Source organism: Manis javanica, chromosome 14 (assembly GCF_040802235.1).
Source record: "Manis javanica isolate MJ-LG chromosome 14, MJ_LKY, whole genome shotgun sequence".
Classification (NCBI taxonomy): Eukaryota; Metazoa; Chordata; class Mammalia; order Pholidota; family Manidae; genus Manis; species Manis javanica.
This window is the reverse complement of record NC_133169.1, coordinates 70,026,564-70,049,434: the sequence shown is the minus strand read 5'-3', so window position 1 is coordinate 70,049,434 and position 22,871 is coordinate 70,026,564. Positions and strand designations below refer to the sequence as shown.

The 22,871-nt window shown below is 37.7% G+C and overlaps 2 pseudogenes; both read left to right on the top strand.

Annotated features, from left to right (window-relative positions):
* The first annotated feature begins 13,846 nt into the window (after positions 1-13,846).
* LOC108387239 (olfactory receptor 14A16-like) lies at positions 13,847-14,797 on the top strand (annotated as a pseudogene).
* A 5,644-nt stretch (positions 14,798-20,441) lies between these two features.
* On the top strand, positions 20,442-21,388 carry LOC140846101 (olfactory receptor 2T8-like; annotated as a pseudogene).
* Positions 21,389-22,871: the final 1,483 nt, after the last annotated feature.

Below are 22,871 nucleotides of genomic sequence, written 5' to 3'. Positions count from 1 at the left end.
GTAAGGATGAGGAGTTCTCAATAGCATGCTATTAGGGATACTATGGGTGAAAGACATGGAGTGCAAGTCCAAGAGGGACAGTCCTGGGGCAAAATACCTCTGAAACCAAAATTAGTCAAAGGGAGATATTAAGGTAAGAGACCTGTTTATTTCTTGCAGGCAGTCATCCCATCTCTCTCTTGACCAGGCTGCAGCAGAAAAAAAGCTCACAAAACCTTCCCGGTCCAAATAAACCCTCTCACACACTTGTAATTACCTATTGATAGTAAGATGGACTACTAATGTCCACCACTTGGAAACACCGATTGATATGCAGATGCATCAAAACCAGATGAGAGATTCTGGAAATATCACAGTTTTATCCACAGCCCATCACTGCAGAAATCTCACCTCACAATGTACACATTCCCCATTTTCTGCAATGGCCCTGTTCATGAAAACTGGATCATTGCAAGGAGGCTAAAAACATAAAATAACAGAAGCAATAAAATCATGATAACCTCAAGTTGGAGGCTTCAGCTAGGTTCAAAGTTCTAGGCAGATTAGGTCCAAAGCTCACCCACTCCACAGGCAGTAAGAAGCTGAACAGGTAATTCAGAGCAATCATCATGCCACACCTGCAGCCAGAGGACACATCCAGGCCATAAGGAATGTATAAGAAAATAACTTTAAGGGTGATAAGATTCATGTTTTAAATGACTCCAGCATAGGCAACTCTCGTCCATCAGGTAGGATGAATGAAAGGGAGTGGTCCTATGATAGGACAGTGGCAGGAATGAGATCTCATCCTGGTCTAGCACACCAGACTTTCACCCCTCTCCCTGTGGGAGTTACAGGTGGGTCATTATGGAGGGCTGTGGGAGGTACATTTACTGGCCATAAAGATAAAACAAAATTTCCCAGTAAGATGCTTTTACCTCAAAGATGTATTTGGTACACTACTGTGACTTTGGGGCCCACTCTGCAGTTCCTCCAGGAATACACATGAAGCCAGCTTCAAGGCCTTTTTCCCAAGGTGCCAAAAGGGCCAGCCATCTCTTGTCCATGCGGCAAAATGTCCAGGGCCATGTCCAATCAACAGCGTCTCCAGGGCTTACTGCAGTAGGGGCTGGCAGCACGATGTTACTCTGTTGGCCATATCCCGGCTTCAACAACTCCTCTTTGGTTAGCACAGGCAGGTGTACAGGAGACCCAGCAATCTGTGTTAGCCTATCCACAGGGCTCAAAGATCCTTTTCAGGGCTTCTCATTCAAACACCATAGCACTGTCCATAATTGAACTGACCCACCAAATACACTACTGGTATCTGATTTCATGCCAGATTTCAGTAAAACATTGTACCTCTCTGTCATGATTTCTCCAGGAGGGTTATATGGTACATGAAACTTCCACTTTATTCCTAATTGCTGCAATCATCCTTGTAACTCATGTACAATAAAGTGGGTGCTTGATCACTCAATGACCTGTGGCTGGCCATAGGCTGCACAGAGATGATCTAGACCCCACTTGAGGATTTGCTGATTTGCACCACATGCAAGAAAAGCAACCAAAGGCCAGTAGCTCTATCCATACAAATCATGGCATACTTTCTGTTATGGGCAGAGGAACAATATAGTCTATCTGCAACCAGGCAAAGGGTATCAGCCCCTTTACTATTATCCCATGTTGTTGTAGGACTCAGTGTCAGTCCCTCTTAGAGCACACAGGACAGTCCTTCCAGGCTCTGCTGACTTCTTCAAATGTCAACAGCAAGCTCCACTGACAGGCTACAGCCCACATTGTCTTTTTCCCATTTGCAACAAATGCTCATGTAACCATTGGGTGAATTAGAGGCAGGCGTTCCTTCTAACCAGTGCATCTGGGCCAGTGTGTCTGCTTCATTATTCCAAGGGGATACCAAGAGCAAATGGCCAGTCACATGTTATACAGTAACAGTCTTACTCTTACCAAAGGCCCACAGGTCTTGCCAGAACTCTTACCCCCAAAGGGGCTGGGGATCAACCAACCAGTTGACATGGTACATTGTCGGTAGCCACAGGGTCAAGCCCTGAAAGACAGCCCATCTGTCAGTGCAGGCAACTATGGGGAAGGCTCCTGGGTGATCATGAGCCACACTGCCGGCAACTCAGTCCATTGACTTCTCTTCCCCTCTCCATCCTCCATCCATATTTTCTCAGTCTTAGGATGAAAAGCCACAGCCCTCCACTTTGGGGGCTGCCCACAAGTGGAGCCATCTGTATACCATGTATATGTAGGGGCTTTTCCATCCTGGCAAGGACTCTCAGCTACCAATGGCTAAAAGCAAGTTCTTCCTGCTTTCCACTGGTATACATCACTGACACTAGTAAGTATTGAAGTTCTCCACTTAAGGGGCTAGTAGAGCGGGTGTTATGCTGCTGTAAATATGCACCCCATTTGGCCAGTATAGGCATCTATGCCACACCACTCCATGGCCTTTTGATCCAGTCTTGCACACACCCCTCAATGGGATAGGTGGTCATCTTGAAGCTGTTCCAGTGATGGGCTCCATAGCCAGCAAGGTGTGGCACACAGCAGGCCATTGTTTCTCTGTCAAGGTGTATTGGACTTCTGCTCCTTTCCACAGTTGTGACCAGAATCCAATGGGTTGTCGTGTCCATCCAAGGGGCTACTAAAGTGCCCCTCCAGAACCACCTTTGGTTACATGAACACCTTGCTCACAGAGCTGTGATGGGTCCATTACACTCAAGGTCTATACGGCCTTGACTGCTCACTTAGCAGCAGTAAAAGCAGATGCACATGTCTCACCCCAGTGCCCCCTGATGCCCTTACATACCAACCGGTATGAGGGCTTCATAATTTGTGCCAAGTGTGGGATTAATATTCTCTAGTAGCCTAAAAGATCGAAAACCATGGTGGTAGGGGTAGGGAAAGCCTGGACCTTGACTATGACTATTTCAGGAATAACTTTAGTTCTACCCAACTCAGCTACCCCCAAGAATTTTACAGACAAACCAGGTCCCTGAACCTTAGTGCTATTCACAGTCCATCCTTTCTCCTATAGATGTTGAAGCATCTAGGAACTGCTTCTTTTCAATTTGAAAGAGAAACAGGCATGAGCATAATATCATCAATGTAGTGATACACCTGCATTGTTTGCTGTTTCTTCCATGTGGCCAGTCCAGGGCTACAATGCATGACAGATGGTAGGACTGTGGAGGTATCCCTGTGGAAGGACAGTGAATGTCCACTGCCAGCCTTCCCACATGAAAGCAAACTGTTCCTGACTTTCCTGTACTATGTCAATAGAGAAGAAAGCATTAGCAGGGTCTACTACATAGTGAGAAGTCCCCAGTTCATGACTTCATGTGTCCATAAGGGCTGCTATAGAGGGGACAGCAGCATGCAAAGGGTGTGTGACTTTGTTCAGTTCACTGTAGTCCAGAGCTGTCTGGCTTTTTCATTGGCCACACTGGGGAATTAAAGGGACTATGAGTGGGCTTTATGATGCCCACCTTTCCAACTACTGCAGAGTTTTTCCAATTTTCATGTGCCCCTCCAGCAATTTATACTGCTTAATAATTGTCACTCACCTAGTTATAGGCAGAGGTATGGGTGGGTGCTTACCACGTCCCCTCAGAACTTCCTTTACCACTTGTACCCTCGGTCTGAACTCAACTGCAATGGTCTGTAACCACAGGCCCTGCATTATGTCCACCCCCAAAATATATTCCGGGATGGGAGAAATATACACAGTATACTCCTTTGGGGGTAAATGTCCTCTCCCCCATGGGATTTGGGCCTTCTTCACTCTAATTGCCTTACCCCCATAGGCATCTGTCATAGCAGGGGTATGAAATCAAAAATACCATTCAATTTACAACAAAAAGTTATAATTTTTTTAGTAAAAATTTTAACTAAACAAGTATAAATCTTATACTCAGAAAAATATAAGAAATTGTTGACAGAAATTAAAAAACTGTGAAAAGGGAAAAATCATAAATTCTTGAATTCTGAAATTATGATGCTTTTAAGATGGCAATACTCCCCAAATTGATTTACATATTTAGTTAAATTCCACTTAGATTTTTTGTAAAAATTGATAAGCCAGTAACATAATTAATTCATGGATATGCATGAGTTCCCTTTGTTTTCATGTAAAAATTCAAATGACCCAGAATACTCATAGAAAAATTGGGAGAAAATTCAAGCTTAGAGAATATACTGCCTTATTTAAAACTTCCTGGAAAGGTACAGTAGTCAACTATATATGACAGACATATAGACTAATGCAGTAGAATAAAGACATCAGAATAGATTCTAAATTTTAAATCAGTTTAAGAATTTAATAGGAAATGAACTTTTTTTCCTGAATTCTTTTTGGTTTTTAAATTGAGGTATCAGTGATATATAGTCTTATGAAGGTTTCCCATGAGCAGCATTGTGTTTCAGCAATCACTCATATTAAGTCCTCCCACCCCATTGCAATCAATGTCCATCAGCAGAGCAAGATGCTGTAGAGTCACTACTTGTCTTCTCCGTCCTATACTGCTTTCTCCATGATTTATCTATATATTGTGCTAAATATAATACCCCTTGATCCCCTGCTCCATCCCTCTCCACCCACCCTCCCCAACCCTTTCCCTTTGGTAACCGCTAGTCATTTCTTGGAGTCCGTGAGTCTGCTGCTGTTTTGTTCCTTCAGGTTTGCTTCGTTGTTATACTCCACAAATGAGGGAAATCATTTGATACTTGTCTTTATCCCTCTGGCTTATTTCACTGAGCACAATACCCTCTAGTTCCATCCATGTTGTTGCAAATGGTGGGATTTGTTTCTTTCTTATGGCTGAATAGTATTCCATTGTGTATATGTACCATATCTTCATCTATTAATCTACTGATGGACACTTAGGTTGCTTCCATATCTTGGCTATTGTAAATAGTGATGCAGTAAACATAGGGGTGCATATGTCTTTTTGAATCTGATAAATTGTTTTCTTTGGGTAAATTCCTAGGAGTGGAATTCCCAGGTCAAATGGTATTTCTAATTTTAATTTTTTGAGGAACCTCCATATTGCTTTCCACAATGGTTGAACTAGATTATATTCCCACCAGCAGTGTAGGAGGTTTCCCCTTTCTGCATCCTCTCAAGCATTTGTTGTTTCTTGTCTTTTGGATGTTGGCAATCCTAACTGGTGTGAGGTGATAACTCATTGTGTTTTTAATTTACATTTCCTTAATAATTAGTGATGTGAAACATCTTTTCATGTGCCTTTTGGCCATCTAATTTTCTACTTTGGAGAAGTGTGTGTTCAGATTCTCCACCTATTTTGTATTTGGGTTATTTGCTTTCTGGGTGTTAAGATTGTGATGGAGCTCATTATATAGTTCGGGTGTTAAACTCTTATTGGATAAGTTATTTATGAATATATTCTCCAATACTGTAGTATGCTTTTTTTTTCTGCTCACAGTATAATTTCCTGCACAGAAACATTTTAGTTCGATATAGTTCCACTTGTTCATTGTTGCTTTTGTTTCCCTTGCCCAAGGTGATGTCTGCAGGAAAAAGTGGCTCATGTTTACATTCTAGGGAATTTGGGTCCTGCCGGAGGGCAGCTTCGCTACTTTATCCTTTTCTGTGACGTCTTCTATTTCCCACAGATGTAGAAAGTCTGTTCTGTCATCTTTGAGTTGCCTTTTCAGGATTAGTTGTATTTGCTCTATTTTTGTGTTGTATGTGGTTTTGGGAAGTTTCTGCTTCTTTTCTCACACTGCCATCCTTTTCCCCTCCAATATACTTACATGCTCCTCCAATATATTCCAAGGTTTTTTGTTTTAAAAGAGGGAAATCTGAATACATTGAACCTGACAAAGAAAATCAAAATTTTTTTGGTTTTATTGATATGACTAATGGTTTTTTAAAAATAATCCAGTTCACTTCTTGTTCAAACCTTCCAAACTCTGATATATATAACGCGCAGAAAAATATAACAAAGGTAGTGTGTATATCCTAGTCAAATTGCTATCTCTTTAAAAAATTCCAGACTGTATACATAATTCAATTATTATTTGATCTTCCTTTTCTCTTTAAGACACATATCCATATTAAAATACATTAATAATTAAACTTATATGAATACAATGAAGATCTTCAGAAGAATAATTTTTAAGTTGGAGTTTAAAAATTAAATACCAAAAAATTTTTTTTGATCTAATATATGATAAAACTAGAATGGTTTCAGTAAAAAAATAAAATAATAGAATAGAATATATTTTCTCCATTATTTGTAAAATGCACACCAAAAATATTACAAATATCACAATATTGTTAAAATCAAGATATATCAATTTTATAAAGCATTTAAGGGTAATTATAAAATCTATTTTGCAAAAAACTTCGTTTTCAAAAATATGTACATGATACTTTGAGAAAATTCTACACTCATATGTAAGACTAAAACATATCATAATTGAAAGCTCCTATCAGAAGCACTAATAAATTAAATGAAATACACCATCACTGCAGTTAATTTCTTTGAAACTGACGAATTTCATTCTAAATGTGCATTAAGTTATATTGGTCATAAAAATTCAGTTATTGAAATAGATCATTCTGAAAATAATTATATTAATCATATACCACATTCCTCATCTTTCATTTTGTCTAGGATAATGACAATGAGAAGTCAAACTGGGCATGATCATCCAGGTGGGGAATCTTGGAGGGTAAATGACTCAATAAAAGTGGTGAGAAGGAAGTATAGGCTTATGATATAAAATTCAAGCAACTCATCACCCCTGGAAGAAGCAGGGAGAAGGATCTAGAACTGGTGATGGACAGTAAAGCAGGCATGTTCTTCCTTAGACTGAGTGATAGAAGAGAGTTAAACAGAAGGCAGCCCCCTCCTGTGTTGCAGGAAGGGTTGCCTGGACACAGATATTAAATTGAGATGGATATACTCCAGAAATCAACACCACCAGTGGAAAGAATTAGAAAGAAGTAGGATTGGGCAGAGGGTGAGTCAGCAAACCTTTTCCCTACCTAGTGTTGGAGGAGGTCATGGAGAGGGTATAACTGCTATTTATGAAAAAGCTGAAACTGGGAAGGGGAAGACTTCTCTCTCTCCCTTCTCCTTAGATTGTGACACCTTCCCACTGTAGGCGCTGATTCAAGAATACAGCCATGACAGATAAGTGTTATTGAGACCATCCTGACCCTATAACTTCCTGTAACCCATTAATACTTCTGTGTTCACTTTTAAGATACTGGTGGGCAGGCACAGACATGTGTTCATCTTGCAGCCAGCCAAAAATAACAATGTATGTAAGTTCCTTTGCTTTTCAAACCTGCAGCCTACTTACATGGAGTGGCCTGCCTCTTTCTGTAGTTTTTCCTTGCCCTCCATTGAGTGGTGGTCAGTTTGAATCTCATCTGAAGAACTCCTAAGGTCATGAACCAACATCCAGTTAGGGCTCAGAGCCAGCATTTTCTACTGTGGTGTCCCTTCACCCCAACATTGCTCGTAGTTTGCTGTCATGGCAGGGCACGGACTGCTTTCCCCCAGATAGGTCCTGAGATGGTGGTACCTGAGCATGTCTGCTGATCTCAGTTAGGCAGCAAGTGCTTATTCCAGAGACATATCAACACCATTTGAGAGGACTTCAGGGTGGGATGTAATCTGCGCTTTATGGAGATGATGATGCTTGAATGGACATGCAGAGTAAAGTTTTAAACACTAAAGGATTTTGCTGATCAATAATTTCCAGATGGCATGGCAGATTTTTAACACTTCTGAAGGAGTAGATATGGGGCAGAAAAATGAGTTTGCAGAGCCATGTGTTTATACCTTTAGGGATTATAAGTCTCCATGTTGTGACATACATCTAAAGGAAGATTGACCAGGAGAAGTTGTGCATACAGGCAGGAGAGAGACAATGTTATTGAAACAACAATAGTCAGGTCTCATGGGCCCCTTCCTGTATGACTCCCCAGAGGTGTGGAGAAGCATAATGTTCATAGATCCCTTGCTTCTGAAGAGCAAAGGACACTTGTTGTTTCTTTTGGATCCCTTCTTAACTGCACATTCCACATTAGCAACTTGTCTTGGCTCCAATTTCAAAAAGTATATAGAATCTGACATTATATGAACACTTTCCACTGGTACAAACATTTCAAACTGAAGATGAGGAAATGAAGAAAAGAAAACATTTCTACACTGTTGGTGGGAATATGAATTGGTGCAATCAGTATGGAGGTTCTTTGAAAACTAAAGATAGAAATACCATATGACCCAGTAACCCCACTTCTAGGAATTTACCTAAAGAAAGCAAGATCTCAGATTCAAAAAGACACATGCACCCCTATGTTTATCACAGCACTATTTACAATAGCCAAGATATGGAAGCAACCTAAGTGTACATCAATCAATGAATGGATAAGGAAGTTGTGGTACATATACACAATGGGATACTATTCAGCCATGAGAAGAAAACAAATCCTACCATTTGCAACAACATGGATGGAACTAGAGGTTATTATGCTCAGTGAAATAAGCCAGGTGGAGAAAGACAAGTACCAAATGATTTTCCTCATTTGTGGAGTATAACAACAAAGCAAAACTGAAGGAACAAAACAGCAGCAGACTCACAGACTTCAAGAAGGGAGTAGTGGTTACCAAAGGGGAGGGGAGGGAAGAGGGAGGATGGGTGGAGATGGAGAGAGAAAGGGATTGAGAGGTATTATGATTAGTAGACGTGAGGTGTGGGGAGGTCACAGGGAAGACAGTGTAGCACAGAGTAGACAAGTAGTGACTCTGTGGCATCTTACTACACTGATGGGCAGTGACTGCAATGGGGTAGGGGGGGACTTTGCAATATGGGTGAATGTAGTAACCACAATGTTTTTCATGTGAAACCTTCATAAGAGTGTATATCAATGATAACTTAATAAAAAATGTATTATTCACTAAAAAACATCCCACTAAGCACAATGCACAGAATGTCAGGAGAGTGTATGGCATATAAATAACTTAAGGGATTAAAAAATGGAATGATATCTTTCAGTCTAACAAGAGGTCTAGTATCAAGGTATCTGCCCACCTAGTACTGATCATTACTCCTGAATGATTTGGCAGACACCATCTCAAGCGAGTGATCAAAATTAGTATCAATAGCAGTGAAATTGTCATAGTGTGTCTCCTTTTGTTCTTGCATTATTTTTCCCTAGATTTATTTAGGTATTATTGAAACAAAACATTAGTAGATTTCAACTGTACAATGTTATAATTAGATGCAAATGTATTGAAAAATTGTTCGTAATGTAAGGTTAGTTAACACCTTTAAGTCCTCACATAATCATGATTTGTGTGTGTGTAGTGATAATATGACCTACTTTCTTAATGACCCCCAAGTATATACACAGTATTGTTAATTATAGTCATGATGCTGTACATTAGAGAAACGGCTTTTATTTGTCTTACAGCTGGGAATTTGTTCCATTTGACCAACTACTACAAATTTCTCCCTCATCCAAGACCCAGCAATCAACATTTGATGCTCTATTTCTATAAGCTCAGCTTCTTTAGACTCGTCATATAAATAAAAACAGAGTGTTGTTATTCTTTGTATATCTCACTTATGTCACTCAGCTTAATGCCTCCAAGGTCTATCCAAATTATTGAGAAAGGCAAAACTTCCGTTTATAGAACTGCATAATATTTCATTACATATATATATATTAATATATATATATTATGTATATGAAGCCACACTTTTTCCATCATTCATTGAAGGTCACTTAGGATTTCCACATCTAGATGTTTCCACATCTTTCTTGGTTATGGGTGTGGTACTGAAATGAATACAATATTTGCATTTCTCTCAGTTATATAGGCAGAAGTGGGATTGGTGAATTGTATGGTAGTTTTATTTTTTGAGTGACGTCCACAGTGTCTTACACACGGGCTGTGCCAATTTACATTCCCACCAAGGACTCCCTTTTCTCCACACATCCTTGCCAACACTTAGTGTCTCGTTTTATTGGGAATAGCCCTCTAACAGATCATAAAGTGACACCTCATTTAATTTGGATTTTATTGCAGATATCTATTTTTAAACCATTTTTTGTTTATTTTATTTGCTTAGTTTTTGCAATTACATTGCATGTATGTATTTTGGGTATTAATTCCTTGTCAGGTAGATGGTCTGCAAATATTTTTTCCCTTTCCATGCATTGCTTTTTGTTTTACTGTTTCTCTGCTCTGCAGAAGGGCTGTAGTTCAGGGTAGTCCTACTTGTTTATTTTTGCCTTAATGCTTATGCTTTTGGTGTCATATCCAATAAACTTTTCCACGACCAGTGTCCAGGTGGCTTGGGTCTGGTTTCTAGGAGTGTTATGGTATCAGATCTTATGTGTAAGTCTTTAATACACCTTGAGTTAGTTTTTGTGAGTTTTGTAAAATAGGGGACCATTGTATTTTTATTCATGTAGTTATTCACTTTCCCCACTATTATTAATTGAAGAGGATACCATTTCTCATTTCATTTTCTTGGCTCCCTTGATGAATATTACTTGAATATATATAAGTGTACTAATTTCTGGGTAGCCAATATGTTCCATTGATCTATGTATCTATCTATTTTTATGCCAATAGTATACTATTTTGATTACTGCGGTTTTATAATAATGCTTGAAATGAGAGTGAGAGCTTCCAACTTTGTCCCTCTTTTAAAGGCTGTTTTTGCTAGTCAGAGTATTTTTTTATTTCATACTAATTTATGATAGTTTCTATTTCTGTGAAAAATGGCACTATAATTTTGATAGCGATTAAATTGAATCTCTAAGATGGTTTGGTGTAGTATAGTGTATTAAAAATAGTAATTCTTATAATCTGTAGACATATTTCCTTTCCATGTATTTGCATCCAGTCCTCCTCCCAGTCTACTTTCTCTACAGTCTACACTTACCAGAGAGGGATCAAGGTAAGTATAGCATGACATGCTTCTCTCCTACTCAGAACCACCTGTGTCTTTCCTCTCACAGTAAAAATTAACAGCTTCACATGAAGTGCGGTATTCCTGATGATGAAATCTTTTTGTTCACTCATATTCTAGTCTCTTGTTTCCTTGCTCTCACATAGATCGCCAAGCTCACCTGTCACACCTCCGCTTGTGCTCTTAACTGACCTGCTGGTGGTGGCCCTACCTCTGGGACTGCACTGTATTCTCTTCCTCCAGTCTCTCTCCAAGGCCTCCATCTCTGGGCGAGAGGCAGTACATTCATGCTCACCTTTGGACTTTGACTCTCTGCATTGCTTTTAATGCTGTACTGCCATTTACTGAGTCTGACCCATAGTAGGCACTCAATAAATGACTGAAACATTGGATGCTAGATTAACTGGAGTTCTGTCACAGATATGTAAACCACTAACAAAGGTAAAATAGGGCACACTGATCGCACTACTAATTGAGTGAGATTTAGTATAGGCTGATACTGACTGAGCAGGTTAATGGAGAAAACAATAACACTGTATTCCCTTTGGAATAAAACAAGTTGATAAATTACAACTCTTGGTCTACGGTTAAACACACAAGAGATCAGCAGGAGAGGTAAAATGGTCAAGCTCTTCAGGTCTCCTGTTTCTTTTGACTGAGTTATTGATGAAGCCAGAGTTGAGAATCGTACAACTTTTAAGAGGAATCAACAAAGGTAGTCATCTCTACTCAGTTGAGATGTGTATCCTTCTGTCCTTGTGATGGCAGTGAATTTCACTAGAAAAAAGCTTAAGTTGTCTACTTTTTTGTACCAGTATTTGGAGGTATACTATCATATATTTTTTTGGAAAGATCATTTTAACTTTAAAGTATTCTAGATTTAAAATTTCATTTTATATTTGAAAAAAGTAACAGTAGTTAAAATACTCATTTTACAAGAATGAACACTGAAAAAATATCTAGAGGAATCAATTTATTATGTGGTACCCAATTTGTTCAATTAACAATATCAGCTTTTTTGAGGTGAGTTTCAGTGGGATAAAATATTATTTTTCTTAAACTTAAGGTGCTCCACTGATTATGATTTTTAGTGGTTTTATTACCGTATTACATTCCTATCTGTTAGTGCTGAATTTAGCATTTAGAATACTAAGGTGAAAGTGTATAAAATGTTAAATAAAATAACAATTAATGAGAAGTAGACAGTAAATAATGAAGAGCCTCAAGATGAAACTAAAATTAAAATAATGTTGTCTTCAAAAAAGACGTGTTATATTTTTCAACCCCTAAAATATTAATGACTTATATGATTCAGATTGTATCTTCATGGACTCTATGAAGCATTATTTCTTAATCATTTAATATATCACAGTAGAAGTAATGGACAGATATGGACATCTATTTATCATGATGAACACCTGGGTTTTTCTTAGTCTGTCACTGAGAGGCTGCTACTGATCTTGCAAAATGAAGAGTTCACAATATTTTAACAGGGACATCAGCACATGTATATCAAATCTAATTTTATCATTATGAACATGTATTTTAAGTCACCTCCAAATTTTTACATCTATGACAGGAATATGTTCTAAGCTTTATTTTGTTTTCATTAAAATATGTGGAATTATTTCCACTAATATATTAAAATTGCTTTATATTATTATTTTCCCAAACCTAAAAACCAATATTTACTGAAGATGTTCACATTGTCCAGCACCATGGAGAAAAGTGGAACATAATATTTTAGAGAATTAGAATAAGAAGAGTGTGTGTGATAGAATATTTTAAAGGCTTAATATTTTACCACATTTGCATGAAGGTTCATGAACACAATCTGTACAAACAGAAGGTATCAATGTGTTACTGCAAAAAGAGGAAAATTACACTCGACAGAACAAGACTGAATTTAGCTCCTGCTATAAATGGTCCCTTCTCCCCCTCCACGTATTTGCATTCATCTTATGTTAGGGATAGAAGGAGACGGGAAAACAGATGTGGAATAGTTGAACTTGGAAAATACCATACTTGCAAGTTCATATATTCTGTGACTGGAAGTTCAGACATGATGAAAAAGAAAAAAAATTATGGAGAAACACTTTTTAACTAATTAAATATGGGGAATAAGTCAGATAAACTGGGAAATAATAAGAGGAAGTGATAAACTGATGAATATGAGGCCAACAATCTCAGGTCATACCCTGTAGGATTTGATACCTAAGGTTATCAGGATATGTGTCACATAGAACCATAATGCATATATGCATAAAACTACCTACTTCTATGATAAATAATTTGAGTATTATGAATGAGAAAAAAGCAGTTAGATCTATCTCTATATTAAAATGCTAAATGTAAGAACATATCCAGATTGAGAATTTTGTAGAGAGAATGTAGGTTAAATAGCTTATAGGATTGAGGAAGGTCTGTATTCATTTTTTTAAAGAATTGTTTAATGTTCAATTTCCTGGAAGATGTGCTGAAACAAATGTTAGTCACGCTATAGGATGTAAGGACATTAAGATTAGGACACACTTTAACAGTTATCGGTTTGTTTCTCAAGATTCATTTACAAATATGGGGAAGGTGCTTTTCGTGAGGACACTCATGTTAAGATCGGTTCAAATTTTCAGTCCTTCAGTATCTTTCATAGAACATATTTGGGTAATAAAAACGGCATGTGCATATGCACTGAGTATAAAGTGTTTCAGTAAAGCAATGTTACTCAGGTACTGTTAGTGACCAACCAACAGGATAGGAGAAACATTTTTATTAAGTAGATTGTGTGATGACCATATGAATTTACAAATATATTGTAAGTTGAATATGGAATGACTTGAAAATGATGTTTCATTTCTCTTTTTTTAAACACAGATTTATGTCTCCAAGCACAACAAATCTCACAGCTGTGACAGAATTTACCCTCATTGGATTTTCTACCAATGAAAATTGTACATTTTGCACTCAGGTCTCTTCGTCTTCATATACTTCTTTGCACTAATGGAAATCGTCCTCATTATCATGATCATAACTTTGGACAAGCGTCTCTGCACCCCCAGGTACTTCTTCCTGAAGAATTTGTCCTTCTTGGTTCTCTGCCTAGTTACATTCACAATCCCCAAATCCATTGCCAACTCCTTGACTCACAGTAACTCCATCTCATGTCCTGGCTGTGTAGCCCAGGTCTCTCTGCTTGTGTTTTTAGCTACTGCAGAGCTGAATCTCCTCACCGTAATGTGCTTTGACCGCTATGCTGCCATATACCACCCCATGCACTACGAGGTCGTCATGAATGTGAATATGTGTGTTCAGTTGGCAGCCGTGTCCTGGCTGGGTGGGGGTTTGATCGCCATAATGCACACAGCCGGTACCTTCTTCTTATCCTACTGTGGTTCTAACGTGGTCCATCATTTTTTTTGTGTGTGATATCCCACAGTTATTGGCTATTTCTTGCTCAGAAAACATAATAAGAGAGATTGTACCTATCCTCATTAGTGTGGTATTGGATATCTGCTGCTTTATTTTCATCACTGTTTCCTATGCCTACATCTTCTACACTGTCAAGAAAATGCCATTAACAGAAGGTCAGTCAAAAGCCTTCTCCACTTGCCTTCCACATCTGATTGTGATTGTGTTATTTCTCTCCACTGGTTTCTCTGCTTATCTGAGGCCGATTTCACAGGCCCCTTCCATTTTTGACTTTGTCATTTCTATGTACTACACCATGGTGCCCCCAACCTTTAATCCCATGATACATAGTCTGAGAAATAATGCCATAAAAAAGTCTCTGGAAATGTTGCTGAAGGGACTATTCATCCAAAATCATTAGGTATTCCGTCTATTATTTCAATAACAATTATCATCAATAATTATATATGTCCATTATTTTGTAATATTTTTACTTAAAATACTTTGAAAATTCTTTTCAGAAGATTTTTAGGTTTGTAACAAAATTGATTGTGATGTATAGAGATTTTCCACATAACCCTTATACCCACAAATGCATAGCCTCCCACAAGAGCAATATAACTAACTAGAGTCATACTTCTTTTAAACCAAGAATGTAACGTTGACATCTCATAATTATTCAACATCCATAGTTTACTAATATTAGGGTTTCCATCTTACTGTTTTGCATTCTATGAGTTGTAGAAATGTAAAGTGACATTTTGTCATGAGTATAATATCATGCAGAGCATTTTACTACCCCCAAAATCTTCTGTGCTTTGCCTATTTTTCTCCCTTACTTCCACCAGCTTCTGGCAGCCACTGAATTCTTCCATTCTCCATAGTTTTGGCTTCTGTAGAATGTGGTATAGTTGGAATCATGCAATAAAGAACATTTTGAAATTAGCTTCTTTTACTTAGTAATAGGCATTTAAGTTTCTCCATGTCTTTTTATAGCTGGACGGCTCGTTTCCTTTTATTTATGAATAATATCTCATTGACTGCATGCACCACATTCATTTACCTTTTCACCTGCTGAATGCCACCTTGGCTCGTTCCAAGTTTCAGCAATTAAGAATAAAGCTGCAATAGATACTCTTTTGCATTTTCATTTGTGTACATAAGTTTTCACCTCCTTTGGGTAAATACCAAGGAACATGTTTGCTGGACCACATGATAAAACTATATATGGTTTGTAAAAAAACCACCAACACTGGCTTCCAAGTGGCTGTACCATTTTGAATTCCTGTTACTAATATGTATGACTTCCTGGTGCTGCACCTCTCAGCAGTGTTTCTATTAATGTCTGGAACTGGCCATTCAAATTGTGTGCAGTGGTATCTCATTGTTTTTATTTTTATTTTCTTGATGACATATGATATGGAGCATCTTTTCAAATGTTTATTTGACATCTGTCTGTCTTTGTCAGTGAAGTGCCCAATTTTCAGTGGGATTGTTTGTTTTCTTGTTGTTGAATTTTATTTGTTGTTTGCATGTTTTGAATAAGGGTATTTTATCCTATATGTCTTCCACAAAATATTTCTCCCAGCCTGTTGCTTGTCTTCTCCTTCTCTTCATATTTTCTTTCTCAGAACAGGAGTTTCTAATATTACTGTAGTCCAGGTTACCAACATTTGCTTTCGTGAGTCTTGCCTTTGATGTTGTATCTAAAAAGGCATCATATAACTAAGGTTATCTAGGCTTTCTCTTAGGCTATCTAGCAGGGTTTTATACTACAATGCTTTGCATTCAGGTCTAAGATTCATTTTAAAGTAAATTCTGTCAAGTGTGTACGGTCTATATCTGGACTGTTTCATACCAGTTTTTTCCAGCGACTTTATTAGTTGAATAGACAATCTGCTCCTTTGTCGAATATGAGTTGATTATATTTACAGAGGTCTATTTCTGAGCTTTCTATTCTATTGCATTGACCTATTTTATGCTTTTTGGTCATTACCACACTATCTTGATAATTGTAGCTTCCAACTAAGTCCTGATGTTGGGCAGTATCCGTCCTCTAACTCTGTTTTTGTTCTTCATTTTATGATGTGACTGGTTTTGCTTTTTAAAACATTTTTTATTGTGGGATGATTGACAAACATAATTGTATTTATGTGTATATTTATTGAGTCATTATGTTGTACATCTGAAACAAATATATTGTATATCCTAATAATAAATAAAAATAAAGTATACAATGTGAAAATTTTATATACATATATGTATTTATATATAAGTATCTATATACTTGAATCATTACCAAGATGTGGATAGTCAATGCATCAACTCACATAGCTCACAGAATTAACTCATTGAGCGTTAGTGGTAATTTATAAGATTATTTTAAGCAACTGCTAAATATAGAAAAAGCATATTATTAACTATAGTCACCAAGCTCTATGTAAGATCCTCTGAACTTTTCCTTCTAACTAAAAAGTTTTACCTTTTGACATTCTTCGCCCCTTTTCCCCCTCACTGAAGCGCGAGGCAGCTACCATTGTATTCTCTATAAATATGAACTTGTTTGTTTGCTTGTTTTTTAGATTCGACATGTAAGTGAGGCCATGCAGTATTTGTCTTTCTGTCTGGCTGACCTCACTTAGCATAATGCCTTCCAGATTCAGCCACTTGGTCACCGATGGCAAGACTTCCATCTTTTTTACTGTTGAATGATATACCATGGATGTGTGTGTGCGTATAATTTTATTTGTGCACTTATCCATCAAAGATCTTTCAGGTTGTTTCTATAGCTCGGCTTTTGTGAATAATGCGGCAATGAACATGGGTGTGCAGATCCTCTTTAATGGACTGATTTCCATTCTTTCAGGTACATCCCAGCAGTGGTATCGCTGGATAAAATGGGGTTTATGTTTTAAGTTTCTGAGTCACCACTGTACTGTATTCCATACATAGACTGCTCCATTTCACATTTACATCAATAGTGTCTGAGGGATACCTTTTTCCATATCTTATTGATATTTGTTTTCTGTCTGACAACAGCCATGGTGAGATATGTGAGGTGATACTGGTTATGGTTTTGACTTCTAGTTCTCTGTCCATTAGTGATGTTGAGACACCTTTTCAATACCTGTTGGCCTTTTGTATATCCACTTTGGAAAAATTATACTCAGGTCCTTTCTTCATTTTCTAATTAGATTATTCGCTCTTGTTATACTGAGCTGTGTGTATGTTTCTTTAATATATTTTGGATATAAAGCCCTTATAATAAATGTGGTTGGCAAATAGTTCATCCTTTTCCAAAGACTGACTTTTGAACCTCAGAAAATACATAGTTCTGCTGTTTACTCCATATAGATTCACAGATAAATGCCTCTCTTTGTCTATCCTACGATCCGAAGAACTGAAATGTATGCAAGCTTACACAGTCATCAGGTAAATACTATAGTAATAACCTGTCGATTCAGTCCAGTGAATGATTTGGCTGTTACTATTTTAGTTTTATCAGCACAGGTTGGTTAATCATCTCAGCATCCTAAAGAAAAAGAGTTCAGTTTTAATGTTAGGGCAACAAGGATCAGAAAAATGTAGAAGAAAAATTCTAGACACTATTCTAAATTTTCTGTGGCAACTCTGAAATAGGAAGGGAATATCTCTGTGCCTTCTATTAGCATTGTGAAAGACATGATTCTGAGACTGAACACAAAGATCTAGAAGTTTTAGAAATATTCTAAGCAAAAGTCCAGGAGCAGACAAAAATAAAAAGATTTCTGAAGCCATAGTGAAAAAAGAAAGATAAATATTTAGGTTTTAGAGTAGTAAATCTTCCTGTTCCTGCACTAGTCAATGTTGAACTTCCATTCTTCCACTTAGTGCCACTATTCTTTACTTGCAAGATGAGCTAATTCTTCATTTTTATTTCCATCCACACTTTTATGCATTGGCAATTTAGTTAGGAATTATCTCTTAATATCTTATTTGTGTAGGTTTACAGATACTTAAATCAGTGGAAAACTGACTCATTCACATAGTGTGAAAGTAGAGTTAGGAATATTAATGCAGCATCAATCAACCCAAATGTCCATAGATGGATGGAATCAATAAGGAAATCATTATACATACAAAGGAATGTATTATTGACCTTAGGAAAGAATGAAATTCTGACAAATTTGCAGCGTGGATAAATGTTGAGGATGTTATGTTAAATGAAATAAGCCAGTCACAAAAGGGCAAATTTTGTATAATTCCACTTATCTGATGATCCCATAAGAGTCAAATTTAAAGAGACAGGATAGTAGTAAGATGCCTGCTAGTTCCTGGGGGGAGGGGGGATAGAGGGTCACTGTTTCATGGGCACATATTTTCAGTTTGAGAATATGCATAGAGTTCTGGCAATGGATATTGGTGATGGTTGCAGAAAAATGCAAATATGCATGTCACTGTACTACAGAATACTTAAAAATGGGTACAATAATAGCAAAAATTATTTTAAGAAAATGACCCAACACCCGACAATGCCTAAACTACAGATTTTTTAACACTTTCTTGCCTTACCTTTTATTGTTGTTTTAAAAAGACTAAATAGTAAGTGGCATTCAGACTTCCCACCTCTTAAAAATGTTCTTCCTCTTTCTCGAGTGCTCTCTTACTTCACACACACACACACACACACACACACACACACACACACACACACACAAAGGCACCATTTACTTTTTATGCATTGATTTTTAAACAAGTTTAAAGTTTTGTCAACATTCAACAAGGAGAGATCAGAATAATGGAAAATAAGAAGCCTTCCAATCAAAGAAATGAGTCAGGAGGATTAGTTACTAGGTGTTCAGAGTGCAAGTCACAAATGTAGGGCTTTGCAGATAGAAAAGTTTTGGAAAATGCAAAGAGGAAGTGGGCTCTGTGACGTCTAACTCTGGGTCAACCAACTAAAACCGCCCGTACAACCATGATGCTCCCGCACTGGGGCTGGGGACTGAGTGAGGCCTGGCACTGCCTTTGTCTGCCTTCATTGACCTTCCAGTACAGGAGGGCTGTGTGCAGTGGGGAGAAGTAATGACCACGGAGGATGGGGACTCCTGCCGCCATGTCACTTCATTGAATGACATCAGATCCTTGAGACTGAATTATCATCCCCATCTCTGGTCATATTTATTCAAAAAGGATACATAGGTCCATTACCAGCAAATAAGAAATGAAATTGCCTTTAAATACGTATGTTCTCTTGGCACCAAGGATGAAAGTAATTTATCTCTATGTTGCGTGAGAAACGAATGAGTTTTTATTTTTTCTTCTCTATCAGAAGATACTATATTTCTGTGAATTTGAGGGGAAACAGTGTCATTACACGAGGGCCTTTATACAGTAAATGAGAGTACATTAAGCAGTACAGTCTTGCTTTGGGGGAAAGCATTCAAAAAAGGTCATTCTTGTTTTCATTGTATAACGTGATACATTCAAGCTAAAGACACTGTCAATCCAAGTAGTTATGTTTCCATCTGCAGACTCAGTCCTGTCAGTCCCTAGACCAGAGGAAATAAGGTATCTTCTTTGGAAAAAAATATAATGTCTTCTAAGATTACTCAACATCAGGAAAAATTATATGATTTTTGGTAAGTTTCAATAAGTTTTGAAATGTTACATAGGTATAACTCCATTATCAAGTACTTAGCTTTTACACAGTTAAATGCATCGATTTAATTCAGTTTCCAAGAATATTACTGTGTTTGATACAAGGCTAGAACAAATATTTTATAAATTATCTAATTAATATCTTGTCCATTTGTGTTGCTATCATAGAGCATAAAGATACACTTAAAAAGCAAATCGGATTTATGAAGAATTCTCATTCATTGTGTCAATTAAACAAACTAAACTGAGAAGTACTAAAAATTCAAACCTTGAAAACAAGAAAATACTGAAATTAATTTTATACCCTTGTTAAAAGATTTTGCAAATGGCAGATCAAGTATTTGAAATAAGTTTTGTTATTTTCAGTTATTTTCATGAAAAATATAATTGAAATGGAGCATTGTGACTGATGAAAACTCATCTTTTTCACTGTCTTCAGAGTCAATCCTGTTGAAATCATGGAAAGTGGAAACAGCACCTCAGAGTTCATTCTCCTAGGACTCTTTAACCACTCAGGAGCCCACCCGTTCTGTTTGTGATGGCTCCGACAGTTGCTTTCCCCTCCCTCCTGGGCAACGCCCTCTTGAACCTGCTGATTCACGGGGACCTCCAGCTGCACACGCCCATGTACCTCCTGCTGAGCCAGCTCTCCCTCACGGACCGGGTGCTGGTCTGCACTACTGTACCCAAGATGGCTGCTCACTAAGTGACAGGGAGAAAGTCCATCTTCCCCACTGGCTATGGGATGCAGATCTTCTTCCTCACATTGGCAGGAGGTGGGTGCCTCTTCTTGGCGGCCATGTCCTACGACCGCTATATGGCTATTTGCCACCCCCTGAGATACCCCAACCTCATGAACTGAAGACTATGCCTGCTAATGACCTGGGGGTCCTGGTTCCTGGGAGCAGCTGATGGGCTCATGCAGGCTGCTGCCACCCTGGGCTTCCTGTTCAGCAGGGCTCATGAGACTGACCATTTCTTTGATGACGTGCTCACTCTGGTGTGTTTGGCTTGTGCCAACGTGTACACCTGCTCTGTGGTAATGCTCCTGGTGCCACTTTTCCTCATCCAGATTTCCTATAGTCTCATTCTGGCTGCTCTTCTCCGGATGCGTTCTACAGAAGCCCACAAAAAGGCTTTTGCCACCTGCTTCTCACATTTGGCTGTGGTGGCTCTGTTGTATGGAGCAGGCATTTTTACTTACATGAGATACAAATCCTATAGGTCAGCTAACCATGACAAGGTTGTGTCAGCATTTTATACTATATTAACCCCTGTGTTGTACCCCCTCATCTACAGTCTGAGGATCAATGAGGTCAAGGGAGCCCTGACAAGGTTTATGGGCCAGTGTCCTGCCTTAAATAATGACTGAGGGTAAGATTCCTAGAGAGAAGTTATATATGCATTATATCTATAACGTTTATTTCTCTTTTTCTTTGAAATGCAGATGGACCTCCATACATTGGGATTGTCTATTATATTGTCATCAAGAATAAATTGTGGATGTTAAAAGTCTGTTCACTACAAATCCTTATTACAATGTTTACACACCACACCTCACAAATTTATTCAATGAATTAAATTGGCTACTTTTACCTACCTAGCTGTCTTATGCTCTTACTGAATGGTTCTACTGGAGCTATGTATTTGATATATGCATAAATTATTGGCAAAATTTTGTTTATAAGAAAATTCAGGAAGGCATGTGTTACCATAAATTAGGTATTTTACTGTGCCACCATCTTTATATCAGTGATTATCAAACTAATGTTCCTTTCTACCTGTAATAACTTCCTCTCTGATATACTCCATTCTTTATGAAATACTATAAACAAAGAAATCACAGTATTATATATATAACAACTATTATATGGAGTTTACCTTGGGACTTCCTGAACTAAAAATAAATTTGAAATTTTTGGTGGGGTGTAACTTCCATCCATGAAATAGAAATCATGGACTAGAATCATCTTCCCCCTATTATTTACATGAAACTTCTTTTTCCATCCCTTCACTTTTAATTTGTGCACGTCTTTGGGTCTGAAATGAATCTCCTGTAGGCAGCATATATATTTGTCTTGTTTCTTTATCTATTCTGCCACTCGTGTTTTTTGATTGGTGCACTCAGTCCATTTACATATAATGTAATTATTGGTAGGTATATATTATCACCAGTTTATCAACTGTTTTCTGTTTGTTTTGTGGTTCCTCTCTGTTCCTTTCTTCCTCTCTTGTTGATGGTTTTCTTTAGTGCTGTGTGGTTAAATTTCCCTTTGTTACTTTTTTGTGCGTCTGTTACAGGCTTTAGGTTTGTGGTTATCATAAGGTTCAAGGATAGCTTCTGAAGTAGATAACAGCCTATATTAAGTTGATGAGTGCTTTATTTCAAACACAATCTAAAAGTGCTTTTGTCTTCTTCTTCCTCCTCTGCACTTTATGTATTAGATGTCATAATCTGAATTTTTTTTGGTATCCTTTGAGCCATCTTATGTAGTTAACTTTACTACCTTTGTTTTGTTTAAATTTTTTGTGTGCTTGGTAATTAATTGGTCTACTACCTTTAATGTGCATTTATTTTTACTGTTGAAAGCTCTTCAGGCTAAGGAACATTTCTGTCTACAGCAGTCCTTTTAATGTGTTCTGTAATTCCAGTTTAATGATTATAAATTCCTTAGGCCTTCATTTACCTGGGAAACGTTTAATCTCTGCTTCAAATTTGAATGAAAATCTTGCTGAGTTGAGATTCTTGTTTGGAGGTCCTTCTGTTTCAGTACATCAAATTATTCATGCCCCTCCCTCTGGCCTATAAAGTCTCTGCTGAGAAGTCTGATGATAATTTCATGGGGTTTCCATTC